A 24,835-nucleotide genomic window follows, 5' to 3' on the forward strand; every position below is an offset into this window, starting at 1 on the left:
TCTCACTCTCTCTTATCTATTGCCCCACTCCTCCAAAACATTTCTTCAACCATGAACAAACCGAGTCTATCCGTTAAGGGAAGCATTTCAAGACCTCCGTCTTATCTGAGGTGTTTGTTTGGAGCAGAATCCAATCTCAGTGTGAGCTGGCAGGGCAGCAGGCTCAGCAGCAAGCTGATTTTACAGGAGGGAGGCACTGAGACAGATAAAATCCCCCAACACCGACCGGTCATTAATGGAACAAACACTCCAAAAACAAGGCTCATTTAACCCCCTAAGTCTTATATCCCTTTTGCAGCTATCCGTTTTAACTAGTTTTGACCAGGTTGTAACAAAGTTAGCAATGACTTCCTGGTTTGTTGCATAGCATCAGGTGCTAATGGCAAAGTGGAACCATTCAGTACCGTGCCAGAGCTTAGACAACACCACTGATTAGCAGTGCAACAAAACAACAACAACAACATTAGTAGTCCTCAGTCTCCCGGGGACACATTGCTTTGCATTTTCTTCCAAATTACACATTGCCTTAAAAGCCCTCAATCCACATCCAATCTGTCAGGCCCTGCTGAAACTAATATCCACACATGTGAGCTCATGAACGAGCTGGATCAATGTTAATTCCAGCTACCCTCTCAGAACGCTTTTCCCCACCCCCACTTCACACATGTGATTAATGACCTCTGACCTTGCGAGTGGCGACCTCAGAGGCATGTCAGAAATGAGCATCAGAATGTGTGATGGGAGGCGTGTGTTCAGGAGGCGGGTCAAAAGTCAATGCAGTCACCAGAGGAGCCGCGTTTGGCGTCTCGTCAAAACAGAGAGCAGCAGGGTGGCGTGGAGATCAGACTCAGCATCCTTCAAGTTAAAATGAGGGTTACAAGCCCCTGTGGCAGCAATCCTCAGGTCTGCTGATGCCTCAGAGTTTACACATTTCCGCATTAACGGTTTCCAGCTGAAATCAGTGCACCTGTGGATGGTGGCAGAGGAAATTTACTACAAAATGCAGTAATCAATACAGTTTCACAAAAATAACAACCCGAATTTTCAGCAGAGCTTATTTGCATTTGAGTTATACAATTTAATGACCTACTTGGGATAAACACTGACAAATTTGCATTGACTGATCCGGTGCAGTAAAACTGTTTCTAATTCAGTTTGTGATTTAATTTCCAGACCTCTGATTGGAAATTGAGTGGCTGTGCAGTCAATCTCACACTATATCAAAATTTAATACCTGCTCCTTTATTTGGATAGTTGTAGCCTAGAATTTCTTTTGATAGCAGATGAATGATTGTGCACATTCCACATATATAGACGGCTGCACTTGGTAGCACTCTGACACAGAAAGGGTTAGAGCCAGCATCTAAGTAGGTTATTTCCACGTGTCCCAGTGACTGCGTGATCAAGAAATTCTGCCTGCCTGCAGTTCGACATCTCTCTCCAAGCCAAAGTGGAGGTACGCTGTGGAAGAGATGACAGCTCTCTATCCCTACTTAGCCCCTATTTCTTACGGATGCAACATCCAACCCGAGCATGCATCATACTATTTCATTCTAAAACATAACATCCCCCCCAATCCCCCCCCTAACACACACCCCACAACACCCAAACGCTATACGTTAACTGACACCGCTCGCCGTTCATCTTGCATGACACCTCTGGCAGTGATGAGGCTACCAATCAGCGCCAACGTGTCACGGCGTAAATCTTTGGCAATGCTTGATGAGCCCCTAACATCACACCCACTTAGCATGGGGAGAACGAGTCAGACAAACAGGCAGAGAGAGAGAGAGAGACAAACAGGAATCAAGAGAGAAAGAAACAAAAAAGATTATGGAGATTGGCGGTAACCATGGTGATTCTGCTACAGCTTTTCTTTCCAAACTCTCCTCCTCCACCCATCGTCTTCGCTCCAGAGAAGCTGGCCAACTGTTTCAGTATCAGAGTAAAAGTGCTTAAAATGCAAGGAAAGATGCAAGATCCAGGTTCATATGGGACACACATTTGGTCACTGCCAGAAATATCTTCTAAAGCCAGTAATTACTAAGATAAAATTAATATTTGATTGCTTATACATAGGCTTGTACGTATCACCTTTTTCATTTCGTCTCGTTGTACAGCACAGAGGCTTGTCCAAAACTTAATTTCAAGCTCTGACATTTATAAGTGCAACCTAAAGTCTTGGTGATTGGCTCAGTAGTCTGCAAAAACCATACCGAAGATGTTTTTTATTACTGCAAAAACAAAAAGAAGTAAATCTTGCCAGCACTGCGAGGGAGCTCTGGGTCTACACACATCAATCTCCAGAGTGAAACAGGATCAGAGAATGTTCTCCGAGCCTCAGTCGAGGGATTTAATAATCGGTTGCTTTCCTGTATGTCTTCCAAGCCTTGCAAACATGAGACAAAAGCATTTGCTTTCCAAAGAAGGACATTTGCTTGTAGAACGTTGCCTGTCACATTTTTGAAACCCATCTTCAATTCACTGTCCATGCTTGACTGACTTGTTTTAATGGCTTCTTAGGAAAATGAGGTTTCTTCCTTCTAAGAATAGATGTCCTTCCTTCAGCTTGCTTAAAAAATATATATACAAACTCTGCTTAAATGTAATTTCTTAATACATCCAGATAAAGAAAGATCTAAGTGGTCCCCAAACAGCAGACCTTAACACATTTAAAGAACAGAACTGTTATTTTATTTGTGTCTAAACTTAGCAATGCCTCAGCCAGCATCTGAGACAGTGTCTGGCCTAATTCTCCAGTCAATTGTCCTGATGTGGAGTGGATAAATGTGTGTCAGTGTGAGGACAGCTCTCCAGTGGGGACCAGTAGCTCTGGGACAAAATGAACATGTCAAATCCACAAATAGGCAGATCCGCTCACTGCCAGGCATGACGCTTCATCCTCATCAGCTCATGTTCGTCAATATGTCTTACTGTCTGTGTTTGGGTGCCTGTTTATCTGTTGCAGTCCAGCATGTGTTATGATGAATGAGCTTACTTCGGTAGCTGGGGAGGTGCCCTTGTTCAAAGTCACAGCCTTTGGCAAGTTATCACACTTTGGAGAGCTGCCCCCCTCATCCCTTCAGGAGGACGGAGCACACGCGTGCATATCCTAATATTTGCGCATATAGCTGTGCTTGGCTAAAAGAAAGCTCAGATTAAAAATTGACTTTATTGCCCCCACAGGGCAATTAGTTGTGCAGCAGTATATTAAAACAAAGACAGACAAGAGTCAATTTAACATAGAGTACACAAAGGAGAAAAGTTACTTAGTAAAGAATCATATTGTCTGAAGAGCAGTGGTTGAAGTCACGCAAACCAGTGAAGCAAACCACAGTTTGTGCATATTTCTTCAGCATGCCTCAATAGTAAAAGGGTCCAAGTGCTACTTAGGCCCCAGTTCTAACTTTGAAATGTATTGTTGACGTCAAAGGATGAAAGCAATTAATTGAAACTCAGTTTCATGTGTTGTTCTTGTACTATTAACATAAAAACATTTTTCACAGCCGCCTAACTATTCTAAAAATACGTTTGCATAGCAGATTGTGATTATTAGCGGTCAGCCTGTAGTGCAGCACATACTGTAGATCCTCATGTTCTCAGATGTGTGTAGTATCTCAAACCACAAAGCCTGTATGGATTTCCAGTTGCATTGCAATGGATGCTAGTTGTTTGGGAAATCTGAGAAGAAGTTGAAGGATTTCTTACATATATAGAATATAATATCAATACATATGTAAGAAACCTAAAAATAATCTAAATCTGGTGTGTATGTGTTGGAAGGGTGGGGGTCAATGAAAGGCTCATTTATGATTTCTTGAAACCCTACACCAGGAGCCAAGCTTAGACACCACAGGTTACAGTTAAAAGATAACGTCTTCTAATTGTATAACAAAGTGTTTCACTTTGATCAGTGGATTTAATTTCAGTGTTCGAGCTCTTGTGGTGCATTACCAACAGCACACAAGCCTCCAATCTCCCTCCTTCTCCACTCCCACTGCTGAGAAATCCATTAAAAGCTCCTCTGTGGCCGTGGACATCACTAATATGTTTAATGGAAAGCCCACAAAGGATTCGGAACGTCCTTGGGAAAATGTGCGAGGAAATAAAGGAAACGCCTGAATCGAGCTTGCTTTGAAAGAAACCATTGCAGTGTGTCACACGTCTGGATTGGAATACAAGCACTTAATAGTGGTAATAAACTGTGGGTTGAATAAAGAAAGGTGCAGGCACTTTGATCAATTTGATTACTGCAGAAGCAACACACTAAATTGAACAATGAAAGACTTAACATTCTGGAGTTGTCCAGATATTGGTCTGTATTACGCTTACACTTAGTAGATGTTTTTTTAAATGCCAAACTCCCCAGAAATGTATCTGAAAAAAGGAAAATGGTGTTCATGTGACAACTACAGGGCTGCTCGATTCTTTACATCAGAGCTTAACAATACCTACGCTCTTCACACACATTGCTACAATACAGTATCCTTTGTGATAGTTACCAATAAAATGAATTTCCCATAGGGATCCTCTGAAATGCTAACAGTATAAGGTCTGAATGGCTGCACAGGGAAATGAATCCATATGAAATAGTCCATGAAGAAAATGTATCATTGCTAAAGTAATCCATTCTGTTCTTTGTTATGCAAATCACACGTAATGCAATTACAGGGAATTAGTGCTTGCTGCTGGAGCACTGGCACACAATATCATGGCTAAGTGATTCACATTACTCATAATCCCATGACATGTGTGGAGCATGACGGTGCAACAAGCTCCGCTGCTGCTGTGATGTCATCCTCTGCACGGCAGCTCCACAGTCTGTAGACCGTGTTACCACCAAGCTGCACTCAACATTCTAAAACTCAGCAGTTATTAATTGCATGGATTCATCTAAAAACATATTTAACAAACATTTTAGCTTTTCTACTAAAACAGTTTAACTGCAATGCTTGTTAAAACTAATTATGCTCATTATAAATAATTGTGGGTTTTTTTTTCGTGTGGTGGTTTTTGTTGTTTTGGTTTTTTTTTTACAAGAAAACTGTTGTTACTTGGGGAACTTGGGTTATTCAGACATGGAATGCTGGTGTTTCTAAATTAGCTTCAGATTAAAGTTAACTAAGAGTTGTGACTGTTTGTGAGACTTGATGGTTTGGAAGAGCATCTGACTACTGGAGAACCACATGTGAAACTGAGCAAGATGGTTATATTGCTTAAAACACATCTAAATAAGCCATGTTGATTTCATTCAGAAGTCTTTGGGTAATGATTGCAAATTGGTAAACAAACGAAAAACATTAATGTGTTGTTCTGTTGACATTTCTGTTAAAGGATAGCAGTTGATGTTAACCACTGTGATGGAGCCATTTCATTTCCTGTGGCTGCTTCACAGCAGCAGGAAGTGTGTGTAAAGAGAGTGAGAAATAAACAGCAAGCTGCTGCTTGTCACAAACAACTTATAAAAAGTGGAAAATGTCTATTTCTTGTTTATTTGCTGCATACAAAAACCATTTTAGGTATCACTGCGCAATCCCCATGCAAACAGTGAAGCCTAAATTTCTACTAATTTGTACTCAAGGTATTTTTCTCCTTTTTAAATCTACAATATATTCAACTTTTGGGAATCCGTCTAGCAGAGCATAGACCTGAAATCAATCCAGTAACACTGGGCCAAAGCCTGTGACTTCTCATACATATGCACAAGGTACCATTTCACGTCAGCATGTGACACACAGGGTTTGATCATCTCTGACTCGTTAGAAAAGGGAGCCTCACTCAAAAACCTTTAGAAGGGAAGATCCTCCTTTTAACTGGCAGCGCTGTGAGTCGGTGTCACAGGAGGCTTTGATACAGCCTTTTCACAATAAGATACTATGTTCCATAACTTATCTGATAAAAACAACATTTTGAAAAAGAAGGTACATCTTGTCGCTCTAACACTCAACATACAAATACAAGAGCTGTTTCAATCTCAACATCTACTGTACCTTTCAGCAAGAAAATGAAATACAGTTGTTACAACCAGGATGTTTTGAAGCAAGCTCATAATATACTGGTAGCTGTTTCAAACTTCCAAACTATGAAGTCACCCATCACAACATCTCCTCCGTTGCTTATAGCAGTTGTGTTTACCTCAGCGTAAAGCTAATTAAATGCATCGCCACTAGATTTATACTTTTGTCTAGCTCAAGTCCCCGCATCTGCTTGTAGAACAGCACATATGATTGGGTGTTTTTCACTAAATGTATTTCCCATTAAAAGTATCATGTAAATATGTCATAATGTACAGAAACATAAAAGAAGCTCTGTGCTCTTTGTTTGCTCTATCACAAACCAATCCAAAAAGATAAAGATGACGTCATTCCCATTGCAAATTACTCATTTGTAGCAATTACATCACCAGGTTTTTAAAAATCTTACCCCTGGGCTATGGAGCAACCAGCGGTTCTCTCTCTCTCTCTCTCTCTCCAACACACACTCATCCTTCCTCATTACCATTTCATGACTCTGTAAATCCACTTCCCCTTTGCCAGGTGTGAAAATCTACTTAAATGCAAAGCCTGTTGCTTTCTACGTGAATTTCAAGGTTTCAGTGAACAGATGTTTAAAATAAAAAGGCACTGAGACAGACAGATCATAAATCAAGGAAAGGGGCGGAAGATAATGCTTTGCCATGTGGCCTTGGTTTTGCTGATAGATTTTGTTTTTTTCTTCCCTGTCAACACTTGTATATTAATGAGCTGCAAAAACCGAGGGCTGCCGTGAGGCTGATCAGAGGCTGGCCACACACAGTTCCTCTCTTGCCATGTGGTGGGTGCCTGTATCCAAAGCATCTTACTGTGCATGTTTTTTCCCCCTATGGGAGGAATGGAAAGATAATTGGATAATGTTACCTAGAGTCACCCTACCCACTTAGCTATATTAGACATGGAAAGCTACAACCTCCAAGTGGCCCTGTACACAGGCTTGAAAATGCTAAATCATTTCGTTTAAGATTATAAAGATTCTTATAAATTGCATTATTTTTTTTGTTGTTGTCACTCAGTCGCCACATATTTGTAAGTTTCCTATTATAAACCCTCCAGTCTCGAGTTTATCTTTTCTTATTTTAGATAACGTTTTCAAACGAAAAAGCCCATACGACTGCTTGTACACCCTGAGTAATACGAATCACGACAGCAGAACTGATCTTTATGGGCAAAACAGTAAGTTGGACACTTAAAAACTACTGTAATTTAGAAAGCAATATGAAAGACACACAAGAAACATGCCCAACAAATGTTTTTTTTTCATATATATTTGCAATGCCTTGCTGGCCAACCTTCATGGCATCAGCTCACAAATACACAGAGAAAATATCTACTTGATGTGGCAGGTGGTGCCAGTGCTAAAAAAGAGAGAAAGGTTCAATCATTCCACAATGTAAAGAGCTGTAAAAAACCACAGTATGAGCAACAGCGTCAGTGTGACTGACAGGTGATATTGTCATCATTACTCACGTTTCATTGGAAAATCAGTACACATTAGCTGTAGAAGCTTTACAGCTTTGACGCACTTTATGGGGAGAGAGCCAGTATTGAACCAGTCAGTTCTAATACACATGGGGGACACTTTTACGCAACGAAACATATGTAGCTGTTCAAAATGAAGCACTTAAGCCTCTGTTGGTAGAAGATTACCTGTTTGAATGCCACTCTGGCACTACAACGATGCCTTATAAGTGGACTGGTTTTGCTTTTGACCACTCTAATCCCGAGGCCTTAGGTCGGACCGGCTGTTAAAAAGAGATGGCTTCTATTCAAAGTTTCCAGTGTAGAAAAAAAGCAGAGCGAGATGAGTGAACAGCAAAAAGGACACATTTCTCCTCCCCTTCATGCCAACTGATCCTTACATGCATCCAAATGACAGGGCGGCCTTATAAATAGTGCCCAGAGTTAGCTGACAAGTTTGCCGAGCCCACCATTACAAACATCCTGTCACATATGGTGCTCAGCTGAACATGCCGCCTCACACTGTGGCTGGGCAAGTAGGGCTGGAGACCTGAGGTCGGGACAAATTGCCTTACTAAGTGTGTTTGCCAGATGAGTACTGTGGCTAGGATGGACAGTGGGCACAGGGAGGGGAGGCCAATGAATAAAAGCTCTGCTCTTTTAACATATATGATGAGAGAGAAAAGTGAAGGCAGAGGTCACCGCCCAGGGGGAGAAAATTATGGAATCGGCAGGAAGACAGATCTTGTCATTTCTCATATGAGTTCTAAATATGCAGTGAGCTAAGAGGTCAGATGGAAAGTGTGCACTCTATAAGGTAAATGCCACCAAGCTCACCATAATTATTTATGATAAAGCAGAGCAAAGTAAAGGAGAGGCTGACTTTCTGTGATAATGGGAACAATTGTGATGTAATAGTCTCTCCAAACCCAATTTTAACTCCAACTATGTTCAATATCAACTCATCAAACTTATGTATCTTTTTTTTAAATGCATCCAAAGTCAGAACTTGTGCATTGCTGAACTTAAAATAAAACATCTATGAACATTGATGGGAATATGGATGAGTGTCATTATTAATCTGTTGATAATAATGATTAATAATTTCAGGCATTAAGAAACAAAACAAACAAACTAACTAAATTAAAACTTTCTATAGATTTATTTTCTCAGATATGAAGATTTCCTGCTTTGGTTTCTTGTATAATAGTAAATGTAATATTTGGGGGGTTTGCACTGTTGGTCAGACAGAATACGATTTAAATATTCTAAAATTTATAATGATAATAATTGTGTTAATTGTGATAATTTGCCACTGGTTTTTTGTTCATTTCTACCTACAATAAGAATCACTGTCAATCAGTGTTTTTTTCCAACGTCAACAATGAAACCAGCTACATAAATCCAACCCAATGTATCTTTTGCTATCTTACTATTGACTGGGAAGGACAAATTGCTTATCTTTTTAAAATCCTCTTGTTATGCTTCATCTGAGTAGGAGGAAGAAACTATACAAGTATAGAGACATAAAGTACAAGAAAATGGCCCATTGCGTCAAAGATCGCTCACAAATTCCCTTCTGAATGAGCATCAAGATATCATAAAGGGTATGGAGACCATCACACAAGTGAAAGGTCACAGATCTAATGGTTGCAACAGCCTGTATCCATGAGCAGCCTTATTAATTACCTGAACCCCCACTAGCTCTCTGTATCTCCAGAGAAGTGCATCAGTTAAATGCCATAAATGAAAAATTAAAAGGTGCATGAAAGCTGGACAAGAAGCCTGCTGCTAACCTGAATGACAGTTTTTACATTATGCATCAAAGACCTTCCAGTAGCCTGCTGTTCTTCCCCTGTGTTCGATAAGAGGTTAAGGAATAAGCAAAGTCCCTGACAAGGCCTGCAGGGTCAGTGATCAAAATCTTTACAACATGTTTGGCACAACAACTTGCCCTGCAAGCTTGTCCATTACACAATCCATCCCCCTTTTTTTTCCCAAAAGAACCTAAGCTCCTGGTTTGTACATACAGATCAATACTAATAAATATATTATCTGCCTTAGAGAGGGACAGAGGGTAGAAATCAAGGAGAGCTGGAGGTAGAACACAGCACCAAGCATTGGGTTTACCGAGTGAAACTTTGCAGATAAGACAGCACACTGCACGTCCATGTGATGATGAGTCATGAGGGGAAATGTCCAGGCAAATGTTGGGTCAGATATTCTCCTTCTCTGGCCAAGTCTGGCATTAGTAAAGGGCATTAACGGTGCAATTATATGGTAACTGCAGATGCAGTTTTCCAGGATACTTATCCGTTCTCCATTTCAAAATGAGGGGGTTTCCTAAAAGATGGTCCACTTACAGTATTTTGTACAAGCGGTACGACAAGCGGTACGTCATCTACTTTCCAAAGATGGGGCATCTCATTATTGTACAGTATATCCCTCGGCTGTAGATAACAATTTGGTACTGGTTTTTGCTTAGTGCTATGTTGACATCTAATCCAATGTTTAAGCATCCATTTTGATTTCTCTCTTTTCTTCATCACAACTTTCCTGAAATGAATGGCATTTAATTTGTGCAAAAAGAAGATATACTAATTGACATTTCAACAAATATGCAGAAAAACAGTGTACATAAAAAAAAATTATACATTACATATAATTTTTCATCGGGACACTTTTGTTCAAAGAAAGTAGTTTCATTAAAAACTGTTAATTTGTATACAGTACATCTGGCCCCACAAGTGACTTGTTTAAAGACACAATAGATACAGATACAAACTCACAGAACAATACTGACAGCAATTGTTTTTCTAAGTAATCAGTGAATTTGAACTATTCCCAGTTGACTGGGGCATTTCCTATTTACTATAACTTCATCAAAACTACTGGAAACACTGCGCAACGTGATGGCAGAGTGTAGCACAGCAAAGCAGAGCAGAGCGGAGCAGGGACAGGGAGGACTGAACTCATTGTAGAGTTTAACTTTAATGTGGCTTAAATTCAAAACTTTTACTTGGGCACAGAAGTTCTCACATCAAAGAACTACTGGGCCCAAAAAAAACGGATGTGTTGGGAAGAACTGGATACCAGACACAAATATGGTCATCATTTGAATAAAAATTACTGAAGTGGCAAATTATCTGAAGACATTTTCCCGGCTTTTAGATTCACCTCCATGTTGTGTGGGCCACTGCACATTCAAATTAGTGTTTACTGTACCTCAGTGGCCTCATGAACATGCTCCTGCTGAAAAATAAAACTCACTTATCCTGGCTCGGGAAAACTTTCCTTGGATTACAAATTCAGAATAGAATATTTAGAAATCAACCTTCTATCTTTATAGTCTCTAAAAAATGTTTTTTGGTCCTCATGAGGATTTTATGTTGGAGTCCAAATGGAAGCTACAAAAAATAAATAGAAAAATCATCGCAGCTGAGTGACTATAGTATAGTGGTTTACAGTATACAGCTCACTTCTATGCTAAGTAAAGTCATACAGGGTGTTGTGTGGATCAGGCCCGGAACGGGCCACAGCGAACCATCAACCTTCTAGCTGTGAGGCGGGAGGACTAAGCACCCACTCCACCACATGCTGCCGTAATGTATAAAATCCCACTAGAAAATAACTGTTGCATTAATTGCTGTGCTTCCAGCACCTAAGAGCATTTGTCATAATTGTAAAAGGAAATAGAACCTCAAACCAAAAGTTGTTTGTTTTCCTTTCTCTTCAATAGTCAAAAAAGTTAAAAGTATTAATTTATTATAACCACCTCTGACAGTGGATAATGAAGCAACTATTAGCTTTCTGATTTGTTAACACACAGATTGGTTTGTCTGTACACTGAGGACAGCAGAGAGGGGACAGAGGGATGGTGATGGGGGGGGGGGGGATAATGTAGAGAAAGCCTCTGCCAAGTGAGCACATGCCAACACTGTCCAGACTGGGCTGATTTGTTCCTTTGATTGGGGAGTTAATAAACAAAAGGGAAAAATCTCCTTTTTTTTGCCCCTGTTCATATATGACTTATGTCCTATTTATTGTGAGGACACTGACCTGGTTAGACAGACTGTTTTTGGTGCCCTGGTTAAACATATCAGGATGATATTTGCTTTTTAGATACAGTGTCATCCCCTGCTGATAGGATGGAAATGAAGGTAAAAGTTGTTTAGCAGCCGCAGGGGCGTCAGGTTGTAAAGCATGGTAAGAAAAGGTAGCGACTCGATTTAGAGTGAATAAAGGACGGGTTCACAATTTTTCAAGTCTGTCTAACAACATAATTTAGGTGCTCGTATGAACACTGAATGGGGTTTTACTTCCTCCTGTTGATACAGGATCTTTCCAAAAGATGCTTCCTGTGTAAGTGATGGGAGCCAACATTCACAGTTCTCCATCTGTGGGAAAATGTCGTTTGTGTGAAGGCAGTATAAGGCTTCGACCCAAATAAATCACATTAAGCGGATCTGTTCCTAAGTTACAGCATTTTGAGTTGCAAAATTTCTTCTTTTTCTTACTTTCGGTACAATGCAACTCAACAGGGAAACACAAAGAGGGAATTTCACATTAAAAAGAAGATATTCACTGGATTTAACAAAGTTTTTCTGCTAAAGCTACATTTTTGCTTTATGGACGCACAAGAAGAACAAGGATGTGGTCGTTAGCCCCCATCACAGGAGGAAAGGTTACAGCAAGCAGAACCCGTCTCAGCGTTTATGTGAGCACCTGACTGTGGATCTTTTAACAGATTGGAAAACTTGTGAACCGGTCCTTTAAGTCCAAACTACTGGTAATGTGTTGTACTCTAGGTATCCAGACTTAATTGAAAGTCACTCAGTTTCTTTTACTACCAGTAATTAAGTTATTTCAATCAGTGCCGAAATCATTAGGAGGCTAATGGATTAGTCGATCCAAAGGAACGAGATGGTTTCTGGTTCCGGCTGCTTCAGTGAGTGGTTTTGTATCCTTCTGTTTTACATCTCTGCACGTTTATTACAGTTAAGGTTTTAATTGGTGGTCGTTTTCACTTGACAGTGACACAAGGATCTATGTTTTCTGTATCGTACTGTGTTCTCTTAGCATCAAAAAACACCTAATAAAGACTTAACATACGTACATTACTGGCTATACATCTGTTTCAGTCTCTCTCTCTTCAGTTTTCTTTTGGAGCGTGACCAAACACATTTGCACGGATGGTTGAACTGAATGCTCTGATCAGTCAACATTTTTAAGACATTTTTATGCACGCGACCGAGAGGAATGTGACTGGCAATCAGGTGACCACTGAATCATCTGCAGACCTTGTAAACAATAAAAATGTAAACGTTACATGAAAATGTCTTCTCACTGCTTCATGTTATTTAGTGGCTTATACCCCCCACTAGGCCTCTATGGTTCTGATTTGACTCACTCACCCGCCTCCTAAGTTCTGACTTCGTTTTTTTTTTTTTAATTTTATTATTTTGCTGTTTGCTGGGGCTTTTCATTACAGTATACTGTCACCACACAGTACATTTTCCCTTAGCAGTAAAAACACGCACAGAACCAGCACGAAGTAAACTAATGCCAACGGAACAATGGAGAAAAAAAACAAAAAAGACCCCATGTTATTCTTTATGTTTTCTTCTGTATTACGTCCCGTATGTTAAAGTATGTTTATACAACTTTGTAACATAACAGTGTGACTCTATTGCAATAAAGCTAGTTAATATTACCTGCTATGGTTGGTCATATAGATCCTTTTCATACCATTGTGCAGAGTTACCCACTGTTTTTCACCAAACTTGCCAGTACTGCTGTATTTCCAATGCTGTCCAGGACCCTTACATTTTGAAGTGGATCTCTGAGTTTCCCCGATAATTTGCTCTGTATTAAATAAGGGTGGGTACTGGCAAAATTCTGTTTACATGATGTGTATCACAATACTGGGATTATTATTTGCTGTGTGTTTATTTTTAGTCAACTAATTTTAGGAAAACTGCTGTAGTACAAGAAAAAATACTGTCATGCATAAAAAATCTATAAGAAAGAGATTTCAAAAAGCAGTTTTTTTGTTTTTTGAGAGACCTCCTCTCTTTTTTTAGGAACACTGATCACATTCACGCAGGTACACACACACACTCACACCTGAAAGCTGCCCACTACCACCACAGTCTGAGATCAAGTTCGGCTTTTTCACTTTCCCCACCCAGATGTTATCCTATCAATCTGGGGATTGAACCAATAACCTTCTGATCACAAGCTTGCTTCTAATATTTAGACTCCCGCTGCCCTTATTTAGCTTGAATACATCTTGATCTATTGGCACAATTAAAATATGCCATATTAGTTAAAACAAAAGTGTTTTTTCAGTTATTTCAGAGAGAATTTTATGGGCATGACAATTTATGACATTACAACTGACTCATGCATTTAGTCATTGCACCCCTGAGAAATGCACATTATCCTGCTTCGTTTTTTTATAGAACTAATAAGAAAATGAGACTATAGACCACATTATGGGGTTTTATGAGTCATTATTAATTCAAAAAATCTGCCTAAGCAGCTTTTTGTGTTCCAGCAAACTCCATTTGAGTTGTCAGTTACCAACAGAAGAGGTTTTCATTATGTCAACCAACAGGATGTGTTAGATACTCCCCTAGAAAACCAGTGTCAGTCTGCATCAATCTAAATATTAAAGTGCAACCTATATGACATTTGAACTTATCACACTCAGATCAATGACTGATGACATGACCACAAGACAACATGGATGTTCCAAGATGAAGAAGACCTCAAACACCATAAGGCACTAGGTGGATGTACAAACTGAACATCCTGTAAATGTAGTGACTGCTAACACATCCTGTCAATCTGATCTCTAACAAAGCAGGGGAGGCCTAATTTCAGCGAGATGTTCTGATGAGCAACGGAGTCTGGCAAAATAATTTATGCTGAATCAGTAATTGGACACGATGCTTTGCTGTGTGATATGCGTGGAAGAGCGTGCATGTGTGTGTATCTGTCAGTGATTAAAGGGTTTGCACTGTCATCTAGGCCCAGAGGACATTAGCAGCAACACTAGTGAAACGAGAGGGGAAATGATAAACAAACTCGAGTTCATTTTGAATGCATGAGCCGCAGCCCTTGGCTCTCATAGAAATGCCATTTTTGTGCCATTTCCACAACTATTGAGCAAATACAGTCACATTACCCAAGTGTACCAAGTTAGCATTAAATATTGTAGGCACAGCAGTATAAATTGTTCCAAAAAAGCAGTGTGGAAAATAATATATTTCTGCACATAGTGAGCAGAAGTTGCTTTGTGGAGGTGGTAAGTAAACACAGCACAAGCTAATGAAGAATATGAAGTTTTTCACAAAAATGCAACTGACTCTGGAAACTGTACCTCAGTACTGGGTCAGTGTCCTCCCTTGGCACTTGGCATTTTCAGCACTGCTCTGTAAATAAAACTCCTTATTACCACACACACACACACACACGTGTTGTGCTGGTATATACTGTAGTGGTGTGACGTCTCTTTTCCTGTGGAAAGGACAGTTTGTGACAGCCACAAACTGTCCAACTGCAAAGTGCAACTAAAACATGATGGATCAGTTGCTGGTGGAGCTCTGTTGGGCAAATCATCGTAAGGGTTTAAAGGCACAATAAATTACTGAAATATTTTCCAGATTATAATCCTGTGCACAACTATTTCCCCTTTTTATTTTTATTATTATTATTACTATTAGAATTATTATTACTACTACTATCATATGACGTAAGGCCAATGAGCTCAAGCACTTCATGTACCAACTTTTGTTCCTGAAACAAAATCTAAACTTACAGAGTTGTCATTTACCACGACTAATACAACTATTTTACCATAATTTCGTATGATTTAAGGGTTCATGGATACATGGAGTTTATTACTAATGACTGCTGTGCAGTCTTTGCATGCACAGCAAACCACCAATCACAACCATTGTTGACCTGTTCACTAACAATCATTATTATTTTGACTACAGAAAGGATGAGGTTGACCAAAAGCATCTACTTTATCAACAGTACCCTCATTGTGAGTCCAAAAAACTCATTTTCCCCCTTATAAAATTACCTACTTACAGAAGACTGGTCACAACGCTCATCTGCTTTTGTGTTTGTTGTGCTGATACCGGTTGCACAGCCAGTGTTGTGCAGGAATGTCAGGGAACTGAAAACGTTTGCAACTCACTTCATACTTTACCTTACCCGCATTTCATTCTCCAATATTGTACTTTTACTAGTAGTTACTTTTTAGATTCAGATTATCAACACAAAACACAGTATAAGCATAAGACTTTGTTGATCCCAGGTGTGAAATTCACAAGTATGTAAAGTAATTCACATTATAATTATGAAATTCAAAACAAAGGATCATGAAAACAGCTTATGAGGTCCTTAAAACAGGCTCCATCAGTATCAGCTCCAGACTTAAATTGATTTCAAGTGAATCATAATCCAATAATTTCATTAGGTTCCCTTCATAATATATATCTCTACTAGTTTGTTTTTTTTAGAGCTAATACATCACTGCTTTTCCACAAAGACTTTTGAATGTTTTGGGGTTTTTTTTTTACTTTACTCTGGTAATGATACTCAGATCATTTACAACAAAGTACTTGTTACACCACTGCTGGCCCCACTGTAAATTGCCACAAAAAGCCCTGGTGTAGCTGACCACAAACAAAACTCATCTTTCCTTAGAGGCTGAAATGCTCATCATGTCTAATATTACTGAGGAGTGCATGTTGTCCTTCATAGAGGGCCTCACTAAAAATAAGGCCATTTTCCGATCAATTCTTGTCCCACGGGTGAGAGTCTACATTTCATCTACCTCCATTTACTTAACACTTAAAGAATATAGCAAAATACGGTACTACAAACTTAGCATGTATTACAAGGCAGTGAGACAAACACGCACTGAGATCAGATTTCGTTTTTTTTTTTTATGTAGCCTCCAGCTGTTTAATTCTAAGGCTGGTTGAGAGGTTTGCGTCCTCCGGCACCTCCAGCACAGCTCGCGGTTCGAAACGTACATTGAAACATGAACATGTGGCGTTGCTAAGCTAAAGTGAACTCACATAACCCCCTTAAAACCTCACTACCCATGCAAGGCCCATTGGTTTACCCGCGGCTAACCCACCACTGCTTTGATGGTATGATGGATACCATGCTGATTGTTGTATGAAGAGAAAAAGTAGTTCCCTTCCCTTTGTGTCAGCAACATTCCCTGGCCAGGTTGCAGCCAAATGTTCCCCAAGACACGCATACACCACTACTGGATGACACACACACTCACATGCAGCCAGTTCCGTAAGCAGAACTGAATGCAAACACTAATGTCATATACAAACTTGCACGTACAAACAATCCCAAACCCTGGCTCCTCCGGGACACCAAGAGGATTTAATACTTTCATAATTACATGTTCCATTGTGCAAAAGACAAATGCGGGGGGTGGGGGGGTTGCAGATTAGTGCTCCACAACGTCTTCGGGTTTTCTACATTTGCATACAATACTGAGAAGCACAAGGAGGCAACAAGTTCAAGATCCAAATGGAGATGTAATTCTAATTGGGACTGAAGCTCCCAGCTGACTTGTAATAGGAGTCTGTGATGTGCAGTAGTTGTGCCTGGAGAAAACAGCATAATGCTTTGTGCAGACATGGGTAACAAAGAGAACCATGTAAAAGGGGAATGGATCTCCTTCGTTTTCTAGAATAGGTGGATAGATGCAGGTGTGCTCAGGAGTGACAAACCCTAAGGGAGTCACTATGAATGTGTTGAATTCTGCTGCTTGTGCATCTTTGGGATAAAAATTATGATAGATGTAGTCATGAGGGAAAGTTTGGGTTCTTTTCCATGTGTGCAGACAACAACCGTGTAAGCGTGACTTCTGTTTTCACTTCTTTAATTGAGGTAGGGGCTTTTCCTGTGACTGCTAGAAGTCAATCTTCATCTCCCTGCAGTTAGCATGTAATACGGCTGCTTCAGCATCTCGTCTCTCCACTACAACATCATTAAACCACTATGCCATTCATCATTCCTAAAAAAATAAATAAATAAATAAATAAAACCCAGGTACAATTCATTTCCAAGTCTCCTTTCTCAAGTGTTTAATACAAACCCATTTCAATGTCAAATTCAGCTTCCAGTGAGTGCGGAGATGAACGAGCCTGGTGTAAATAAAAACCAAGCGCAGACACTTCTCCCTGCCTTTGCACTCAGTCTGCCACATTCACACTGACGGGCCATCAATCTCGCAGCAAATGACATACAAATGCAGATTCGTGCCATTTGTGCAATGCACAGCAGCAATGTTTCATATTAACACGTTATGAGGCAGGAGAGAAACAGGCCCATTTGGCACGCTGATACACTCACCACAGCTAAAAGGACATAGGTGCAGGTTCTGTTATCCCTTCCTCTCCTGGATCTTCAAGTCTATTTTCATCTTTTTGTTTCTTGTAGCTGTCTAACTGTAGCTTGTGCCTGCCACTTTCCTGACACTGTATACTTGTAAGCAAAGATCCTGGTGTCAGCTCTGCCAATCAGAAGCAGTAACACAGTGCACAGTTCCAGCCTGTAGACTCAGATTTATTGCTTTGGATAAAAAAAAAATGTATTTTGCTATGGAACGATGGAAGTGTATTCAGCAATTACTCGACACAATAATATTGTAAACCTACAAGCAATGAAATCTAAAACGTACAACCAATTTGCCAGCCACAGAGGCCCAAACTCTAACCCACATTTCTTGTTTTAAGAAGGAGTAAAGTGAATTGTGGGCTGGCAGTTTGAACTCCTATTGCGTGAGAAAATGTAGTTACATAAATGAAAAGACCTTGTGGAGCTGACCAACAGTTACAGAGCACATTTACACTCAGCAGCTCTGTACTGAAGAGACTGTCAAAGTGTGGGATTGAATGAACTCTTACATGAGATGATACTGGTGAAGAAAACACTTATTCTGCTGTCTTCTCTGGACCATTAAAAGGTTAAAAGAGACATTGGGAAATGGAGGCTAAGCAAGGAAATAGGATTGTCAGGGTTGTTAACAAGGAACTGGTGCAGTAGTTGGAGCAGCAGTTATAAAGGTTAGTATCACTGCATATTAATCTCAGTCTGAGGAACCAATATCAGTCTACAGGGTTATTCTATTGGTAAAACCAGGTGCCTTTCAACAAAATTCACAGCCCCTCTCAACATATCCCATAATCTTTCTACCCAGCAGCTCTGATTCGTTGATGAGATACAGGCACCACTATCACTGACCAATTAATTTTAAGTGTTTACCTGATGCTGTCATGTAGCTTCACTTATAAAGTATTATATATATCAGTAAGCAGTTCTCATTACAATGTCATAGGTTTGCAAGCATTGGACAAACTAAAAATCTGTCCTGATGATCTTGCTTGAAACATCTGGGACCCCAGAGTTATTACAATTCCACTTGAAGGAAACATTTAAAAGCAATGCAGCCAATAGTCGGAACTCAAAACCATAAATGTTGACCGCATGATGGCGGGTCCCTGAGGGCACTGTCAAAAGATTGCTAGTCACAGGATGTGTTTACTGGGGGGAAAAAACTGAATGACTGGACACAATTTAATTACAATCCATTTAATAGTTGTTGAGTTATTGCTACGGACATGTCCATTCCCAGAGCCACACTTCTAGCCTCTGCAAAAACGTCTATATGATCATGGCCTTCACAAAGTCATTGAATTGTCAATGATGATTTCACCTTCACTCATCATCTTCCATTTTTAATTGTCTTCTAAAAAGTGTGTGTTTCTGTTTCAATGAGACATTAAAGTATTTACTAAAGTGGCGTCTTCTGCATCAAGCACCTCTAAGAACATGCTGACAGTAATACAGAGACAAAATGTGTCAACAAAGTGCTTGAGAAGTTTGGTTTGGTTTCAACTTAGTCTCACATTAAACTCTGGTTCATTTGCTCAGGTGTACGCACAGCAATTACATCCAGGTGCACCAACACCCTTCACTCAATTTGGTCTTGGTCCGTTGTGGTGAGGATGTGATCAAACCTCGATCTTGCCCAAAACGGCATGTTTTAGTTTTTTGTAAGTTTGGTTCGAAGTGCATTCAGGATCTGCTGCAGCATTGTGTTTCCTTTGTTGCCCGGATAATCACCATGGTTACGAACAAATTTCAATCGTGCAGTTGTTCCATGTTTTATAGCAATTTTGCATTCATAGGAATAGTCACTGGTACACAACAGGATCTAGTGTATTTATTTTTATGTTCCCACCCCAGATCCTTTTAATCAGTGAGTAGACAAGACAATTCTGACGGGACTTTGGGTTCATTTGGATGTTTGAATGCGTGAAAGGAAACTTAACCAAGGGGGAAATGGGCTAAGTTTACTAACTGGCCCAATTGAAATGAACTCTATATTATTTTTTAACCTACTTTTTTTTAGTCTGGTCGACTCAAACTCTGGTTCATTTCCCCCATTTTCTGGACACAGCAATCACAACTGTGTGCAGAGCAGAACAACACATAGAACACATATTTAAATGTTTTTAGATGTTCATTTATCATTCTGCTACACACCTTCACTTGGTTTACTGCCCAAATAATTGCCATAATTGTGAACAACCTTACGCAACACAATCTACTACCTGTTTTTGCTTTTGTGTTGATGCCACAGATCAATTTATCGAATCAGCAATAAAGACCATTCTCGTGTGACTTCCTGTGATATGTTCTGTTTAAATTGAATTGCTCTACATGTGAAAGGAAATCAAACTAAAAGAGGAAAAACAATTATAAAGTGGTCGACTGATTAAGAACAAGAGCTACAGGTTTAAAAAAACACCCTCAATCTTCATTTTCAGCCCCAATTTTACGGTGTGTCATTGCAGCTGAGTGTTTCTCCACAGCTTTAAAGGGACTCAGTCTGTCATGACAAGTTTATCCAGCATCCTCAAACACGGCTTCACAGGCCATCAGTGTCGTGCCACTCAGTGCCCTGAACACTTACTGGTGTCTCACATTATTCCCTATTCTCTGTGTCTGGAGACACACCAAGTCTTATCCCTCTCCCCCCCCCAAAAAAAGTACCGTTTGTTTCCTGTGCTCTCATCACTGTGTTTTGGTTACACACAGCTTTCGTCTTCCATCCTCCTCCTTTGTAACAACCTTTAATACTCTTTAAGTCTTTGCTAGTGTCGAAAATGCTTAGCAGTCTATGCTTAGCCCAGATTCACTCTTAGGCAGACAAAGAATGACGGGGCAGAAGAATATTCAACTATTGATTAGTCAGTTTTGAGAAAAACTAATTATTAATCCATGAGGGCATCAGACGGCGTTGCTCCAGGTACTACTTAGGGGCAGATTAATCAAATGACTCTCCCCCCTAAAGTGACAATACAGCTTATCGGTGCTGATGGGAACGAGCATGTCACTGCTCTCTATCACGGCCATTAAAAGCTCATCTGCAGGGGTCTGTCCTAATTTAATCTGACACTTTAAATGAGAAATCTTCGGCAGTCATTGATCTCAGTGAAACGCTGCCCTCATGATCCAACGCAGACATGACCCAAGGGCATGGAAAGAAGTTGTAAAATGAAAGAGGTGACATGAAAGGAAAGGAAGGAAAGGAACCCGTGACAGACTGTAGGAGATAGGAGTTACATTCAACACATCCAGGTTGCAAAGAATGTAAAGGAGGTTGATAGTACAGAAAGAAAAAGAAGGAAAAAGAAGAGGATGAAAATGGAAGAGGTTGAACAGAACTGTGATCACAGCCATATAAAAAGGAGTGGAAGCAGCAGTTTGATGGGAGTAACAGTGAAAATGGAGGCCTGAGTGAAAGTACCAAGGCTGGAGATGGGGGTCGAGTCTCTTGGGTTCCCTGTCACCGGATTCATGCATCGCAACCGACTGCTTGCAATCAACCTCAATAAACTCTAAAACCCTGACACATACATGCCCCCCACCCTCCCCTCCCCTCCCCTGAAAGTTCACAGTGAGTTGACTACCCAGTTTCTCACTTCATCCATCTACTCATAAACAAGGTCTTTGAGGAGGCACTGTGCACCTGAGAATATGGAGAAACAAATATTTCAGTTTTAACAATAGTACAAAACTTTATTTTCGACATTACTCTAAGTATATTAAGTCTTTTTAGATTTCAATGAAGAAGCCAGAGTTCTTATTCGGTAAAAGCCGTGTACGCCACAAATGAATAAAGAAATGCATTCATTTTTTCCCCCTTTAATATGGAAGTATCTGATGAAAGAATAAGTAAAGATAACTCTGTGACCAGGCATTTGTAGCCAACCTTCAGCCAACAGATCTTTGGAGAGATTTCGGTCAGTACCAGGAAACATGTTCATTATCCAGTCTTAGTGCTCAGAGAGAAAATTTAAAGATGGAGCAATAGAGAAGATGGCCTTGGTCAAATCCAAGTCAATTCAACAAGCAGCTCTGCTGGAGTTTGGAGCCAAAACCACATCCAAATAGGGTCGAGACAAAGTCAAGATAGAAACCAGAGCAAATCTGACACAAAACCGACAAAGCTAATAAAGAATCTGTGCTTCTCTAAATGTAAAGACAAGCCAGCCCAAAACTTTAGTTTACAAAATTACTTTTTATTTGGAAATCAAACTGCGTAATGCTGGGAGAAGGAATGAATCTTTAGAGACTAGAGCTTTTTTCAAGTCCAGCCAAAAATTCTCATTTGGTTTAAGGTCTTGACTCTGACTGTGTCACTCAAAAAAAAAAAAAAAAACCGACAGCATTCAGCCATCTTGATAGAAAACTTAACTTATTGATGCAGTAAAGCATCCGCACAGGTAGATGATGCCACCACCATGCTTCATGGTGGGTATGATGTGTTTGTTGATGATGTGCAGTTTCCCACATGTCTTCTGGCATGTGGGTTTAATGTGAAGTTTGCCTTTCTCTGCCACTCTTTCATAAAACTACGACAGCTGAAAAACCCCAGACAACATCTGTTGAATTCAGTCTATTTAATCAAAGCCATTGAAGCTTTTTGCTCCTTCAAAGGAGTCATAATGTTGGTTTCTTTGTGATCTCACTAAGTCTCTTTCTTGCATGGTCACTTAGTTTTTAAGGGCAGTTTTTAAGGGATTTACAAATCTGCCTTAATTCCTGTAATTTCTTAATAAAGATTATTATTATTTTTTCCAAACCCGGTTTCCAGCTTTTCAATAACCTTTTCACAAAGTCGGTTCACGCACTAATCTTTGCTCTCAATGTTGCAATTTTTCAACTTTCCTGATACATTATAATCATTGCACTCAGATGACCATTTATCCAACTGTGTGACTTCTAAAACCAGGGAGGGGGTGAATACTTCTGCAGTCGCTTCTTTTATCTTGAATCTCGTAAAGTAATAGGGGACAAATTCGGAAGGGGGGAGGGTCCCTTTATAGGTGCTGTACACAGTGGCCATCCTAGAGTCTGTTGGGGACCTAGGCAAAAATGTATACAACATAAAACCACTATGCTTAAGATATGGAAGACACAAAAAAAAAAACCACCACACCCCACTGCACTTAGCACAATAACTAACAGTAATGTATCAGTGATTTATAGTCCACTTGTCCAAATTTCTTCACATCTAAATTACATAACTTACTGGACACAGATTTCATCAGTTTACCACGGAAAAAGTATATTCCAAGGCTGCTAGCCTGCTAGCTAATATACCAAGTCGACTTCTGGTGACACATTAGTACAATGGCCCTGAAAGCTGAAAGCACTGCAACACAAGGAAAAAATACAAAAACTTCACCAATTTGACAACACAGGCGTAGCATTAAAAAATGAGCTGCAAAACATGCTGCAAAAGTCAACACAAGAGAAATTGATTTCCAAACCTGAAACTTTTTAGTGTTCCAGGGGACATTCAGACATGTGTCACATCGTGGCTTTTGTGACAGTCGGGGTCCTCTTAGGGAGGTCTCCGACTGGTGATGTCATTGCAAACTTGGCACATACATAGTTTAATTTTGTCAGCCCTCAGGGGGCCCCTACTGGTCTTGGGGCCCCAAGCGGCCGCCTGCCTTGCTTGCTGGCACGGACCGCCTCTGGCTGTACATATTAGTTCCACAATGCCTTTTTAAATACATTTTAGAATTAGAAAGTTCTTAGGTAGCTTAAATCCAAATGAATGACTGAAACTTATGTTTAAATACATTTAAACACGTGAGGCTTTTGACAATAATGTTGATCAATGAAGCATGTTGTTTGCAGAGACCTGAATCGGCGCACAGCCTCCGTGCTAATCTTCGGAGCAGACTTTACCAATGAGTGGCTTTTATTGGGCTATTCAAAGTGCTTTCTTAAGTGGATCCATCCACCCTTCCACACTATATATAACCCCAACATCACTGCAGAGCCCTGGCACGGCATCATGCCTGCCAACTGGCTTGGTGCTGAGCGAGGCTTAGACAAATCTCTCTGGTAAGGTTATTAGTATTCCCTGGGGATGAAATCCTTACCCCTCTCAATTCTGAAGCTCCTGGTTGAATGAATGAGGAGGTTAACACCATCAGTGGGCCCACAGCCAGCCGTGGCCTCCTGTGGGATAGGGGACACCAGATGCCACGGCATCTCACTTGTTACACAATCAGGGAAATAATTGGTGGGTCTGACTTGGGCGTGTAATTTAATTAGGGCAATAAAGAAGCAGTTATTATTCCCTGGATGAAATACAAATGACAAGAGCTACAGTTTCGTGCAACCTGTGAAAGCTTAAGCGAAGCTTTATTAAAATGTCGATTTATTTCGTTCTGGCTAAGAGAAAAAAAACATTTCCTCATTAACTGCCTAGTTTATAATTATTTTGTCATTTATAAAAATATGTTATGGTATTACTACACCTGGCAATCCATATTATAACTATTACTTTTTTTATGATGACACCTATTTTATAGCCTTATACAGACAAAATAAAAAAGCTAAATCAATGCTGCCAGCCAGTGAATCTATTCAGCCATGTATTATTAAAACTGTTCCAGGCATTCATGAAAGCAGGCTGAGTAATACTAAATAGATTAAGATGAGCTCTAATCCATGTCTTAATCTCATATAAAAAAAAAAAACAGACCTTAGACAATGGCTCTTCCCCAAGGTTAAATTTCTTTGACATAAATGGCAAAACGCAAGCGCATCCTGAAGCCTAGAGGAGTCTTTCAGACATTATAAAGGGAACAGAGGGCAGTGTGATGGATGCGCTGCTGTGATGTCTGGAAGTCCAGGGGTGCATGTCTACAGCTTGTCATAAAGTTTGTCATTATCAAGAGAGGAAGACACCAAAAAAA

At 40.0% G+C, this 24,835-nt stretch overlaps 1 protein-coding gene across 1 annotated transcript in view; it reads right to left on the bottom strand.

The window, feature by feature from the left end:
• Positions 1 to 24,835, bottom strand: part of nav3 (neuron navigator 3) — a 361,175-nt gene that overhangs the window by 335,542 nt on the left and 798 nt on the right. The window lies entirely within an intron of this gene.

This window comes from Channa argus, chromosome 21 (genome assembly GCF_033026475.1).
Source record: "Channa argus isolate prfri chromosome 21, Channa argus male v1.0, whole genome shotgun sequence".
Lineage (NCBI taxonomy): Eukaryota > Metazoa > Chordata > Actinopteri > Anabantiformes > Channidae > Channa > Channa argus.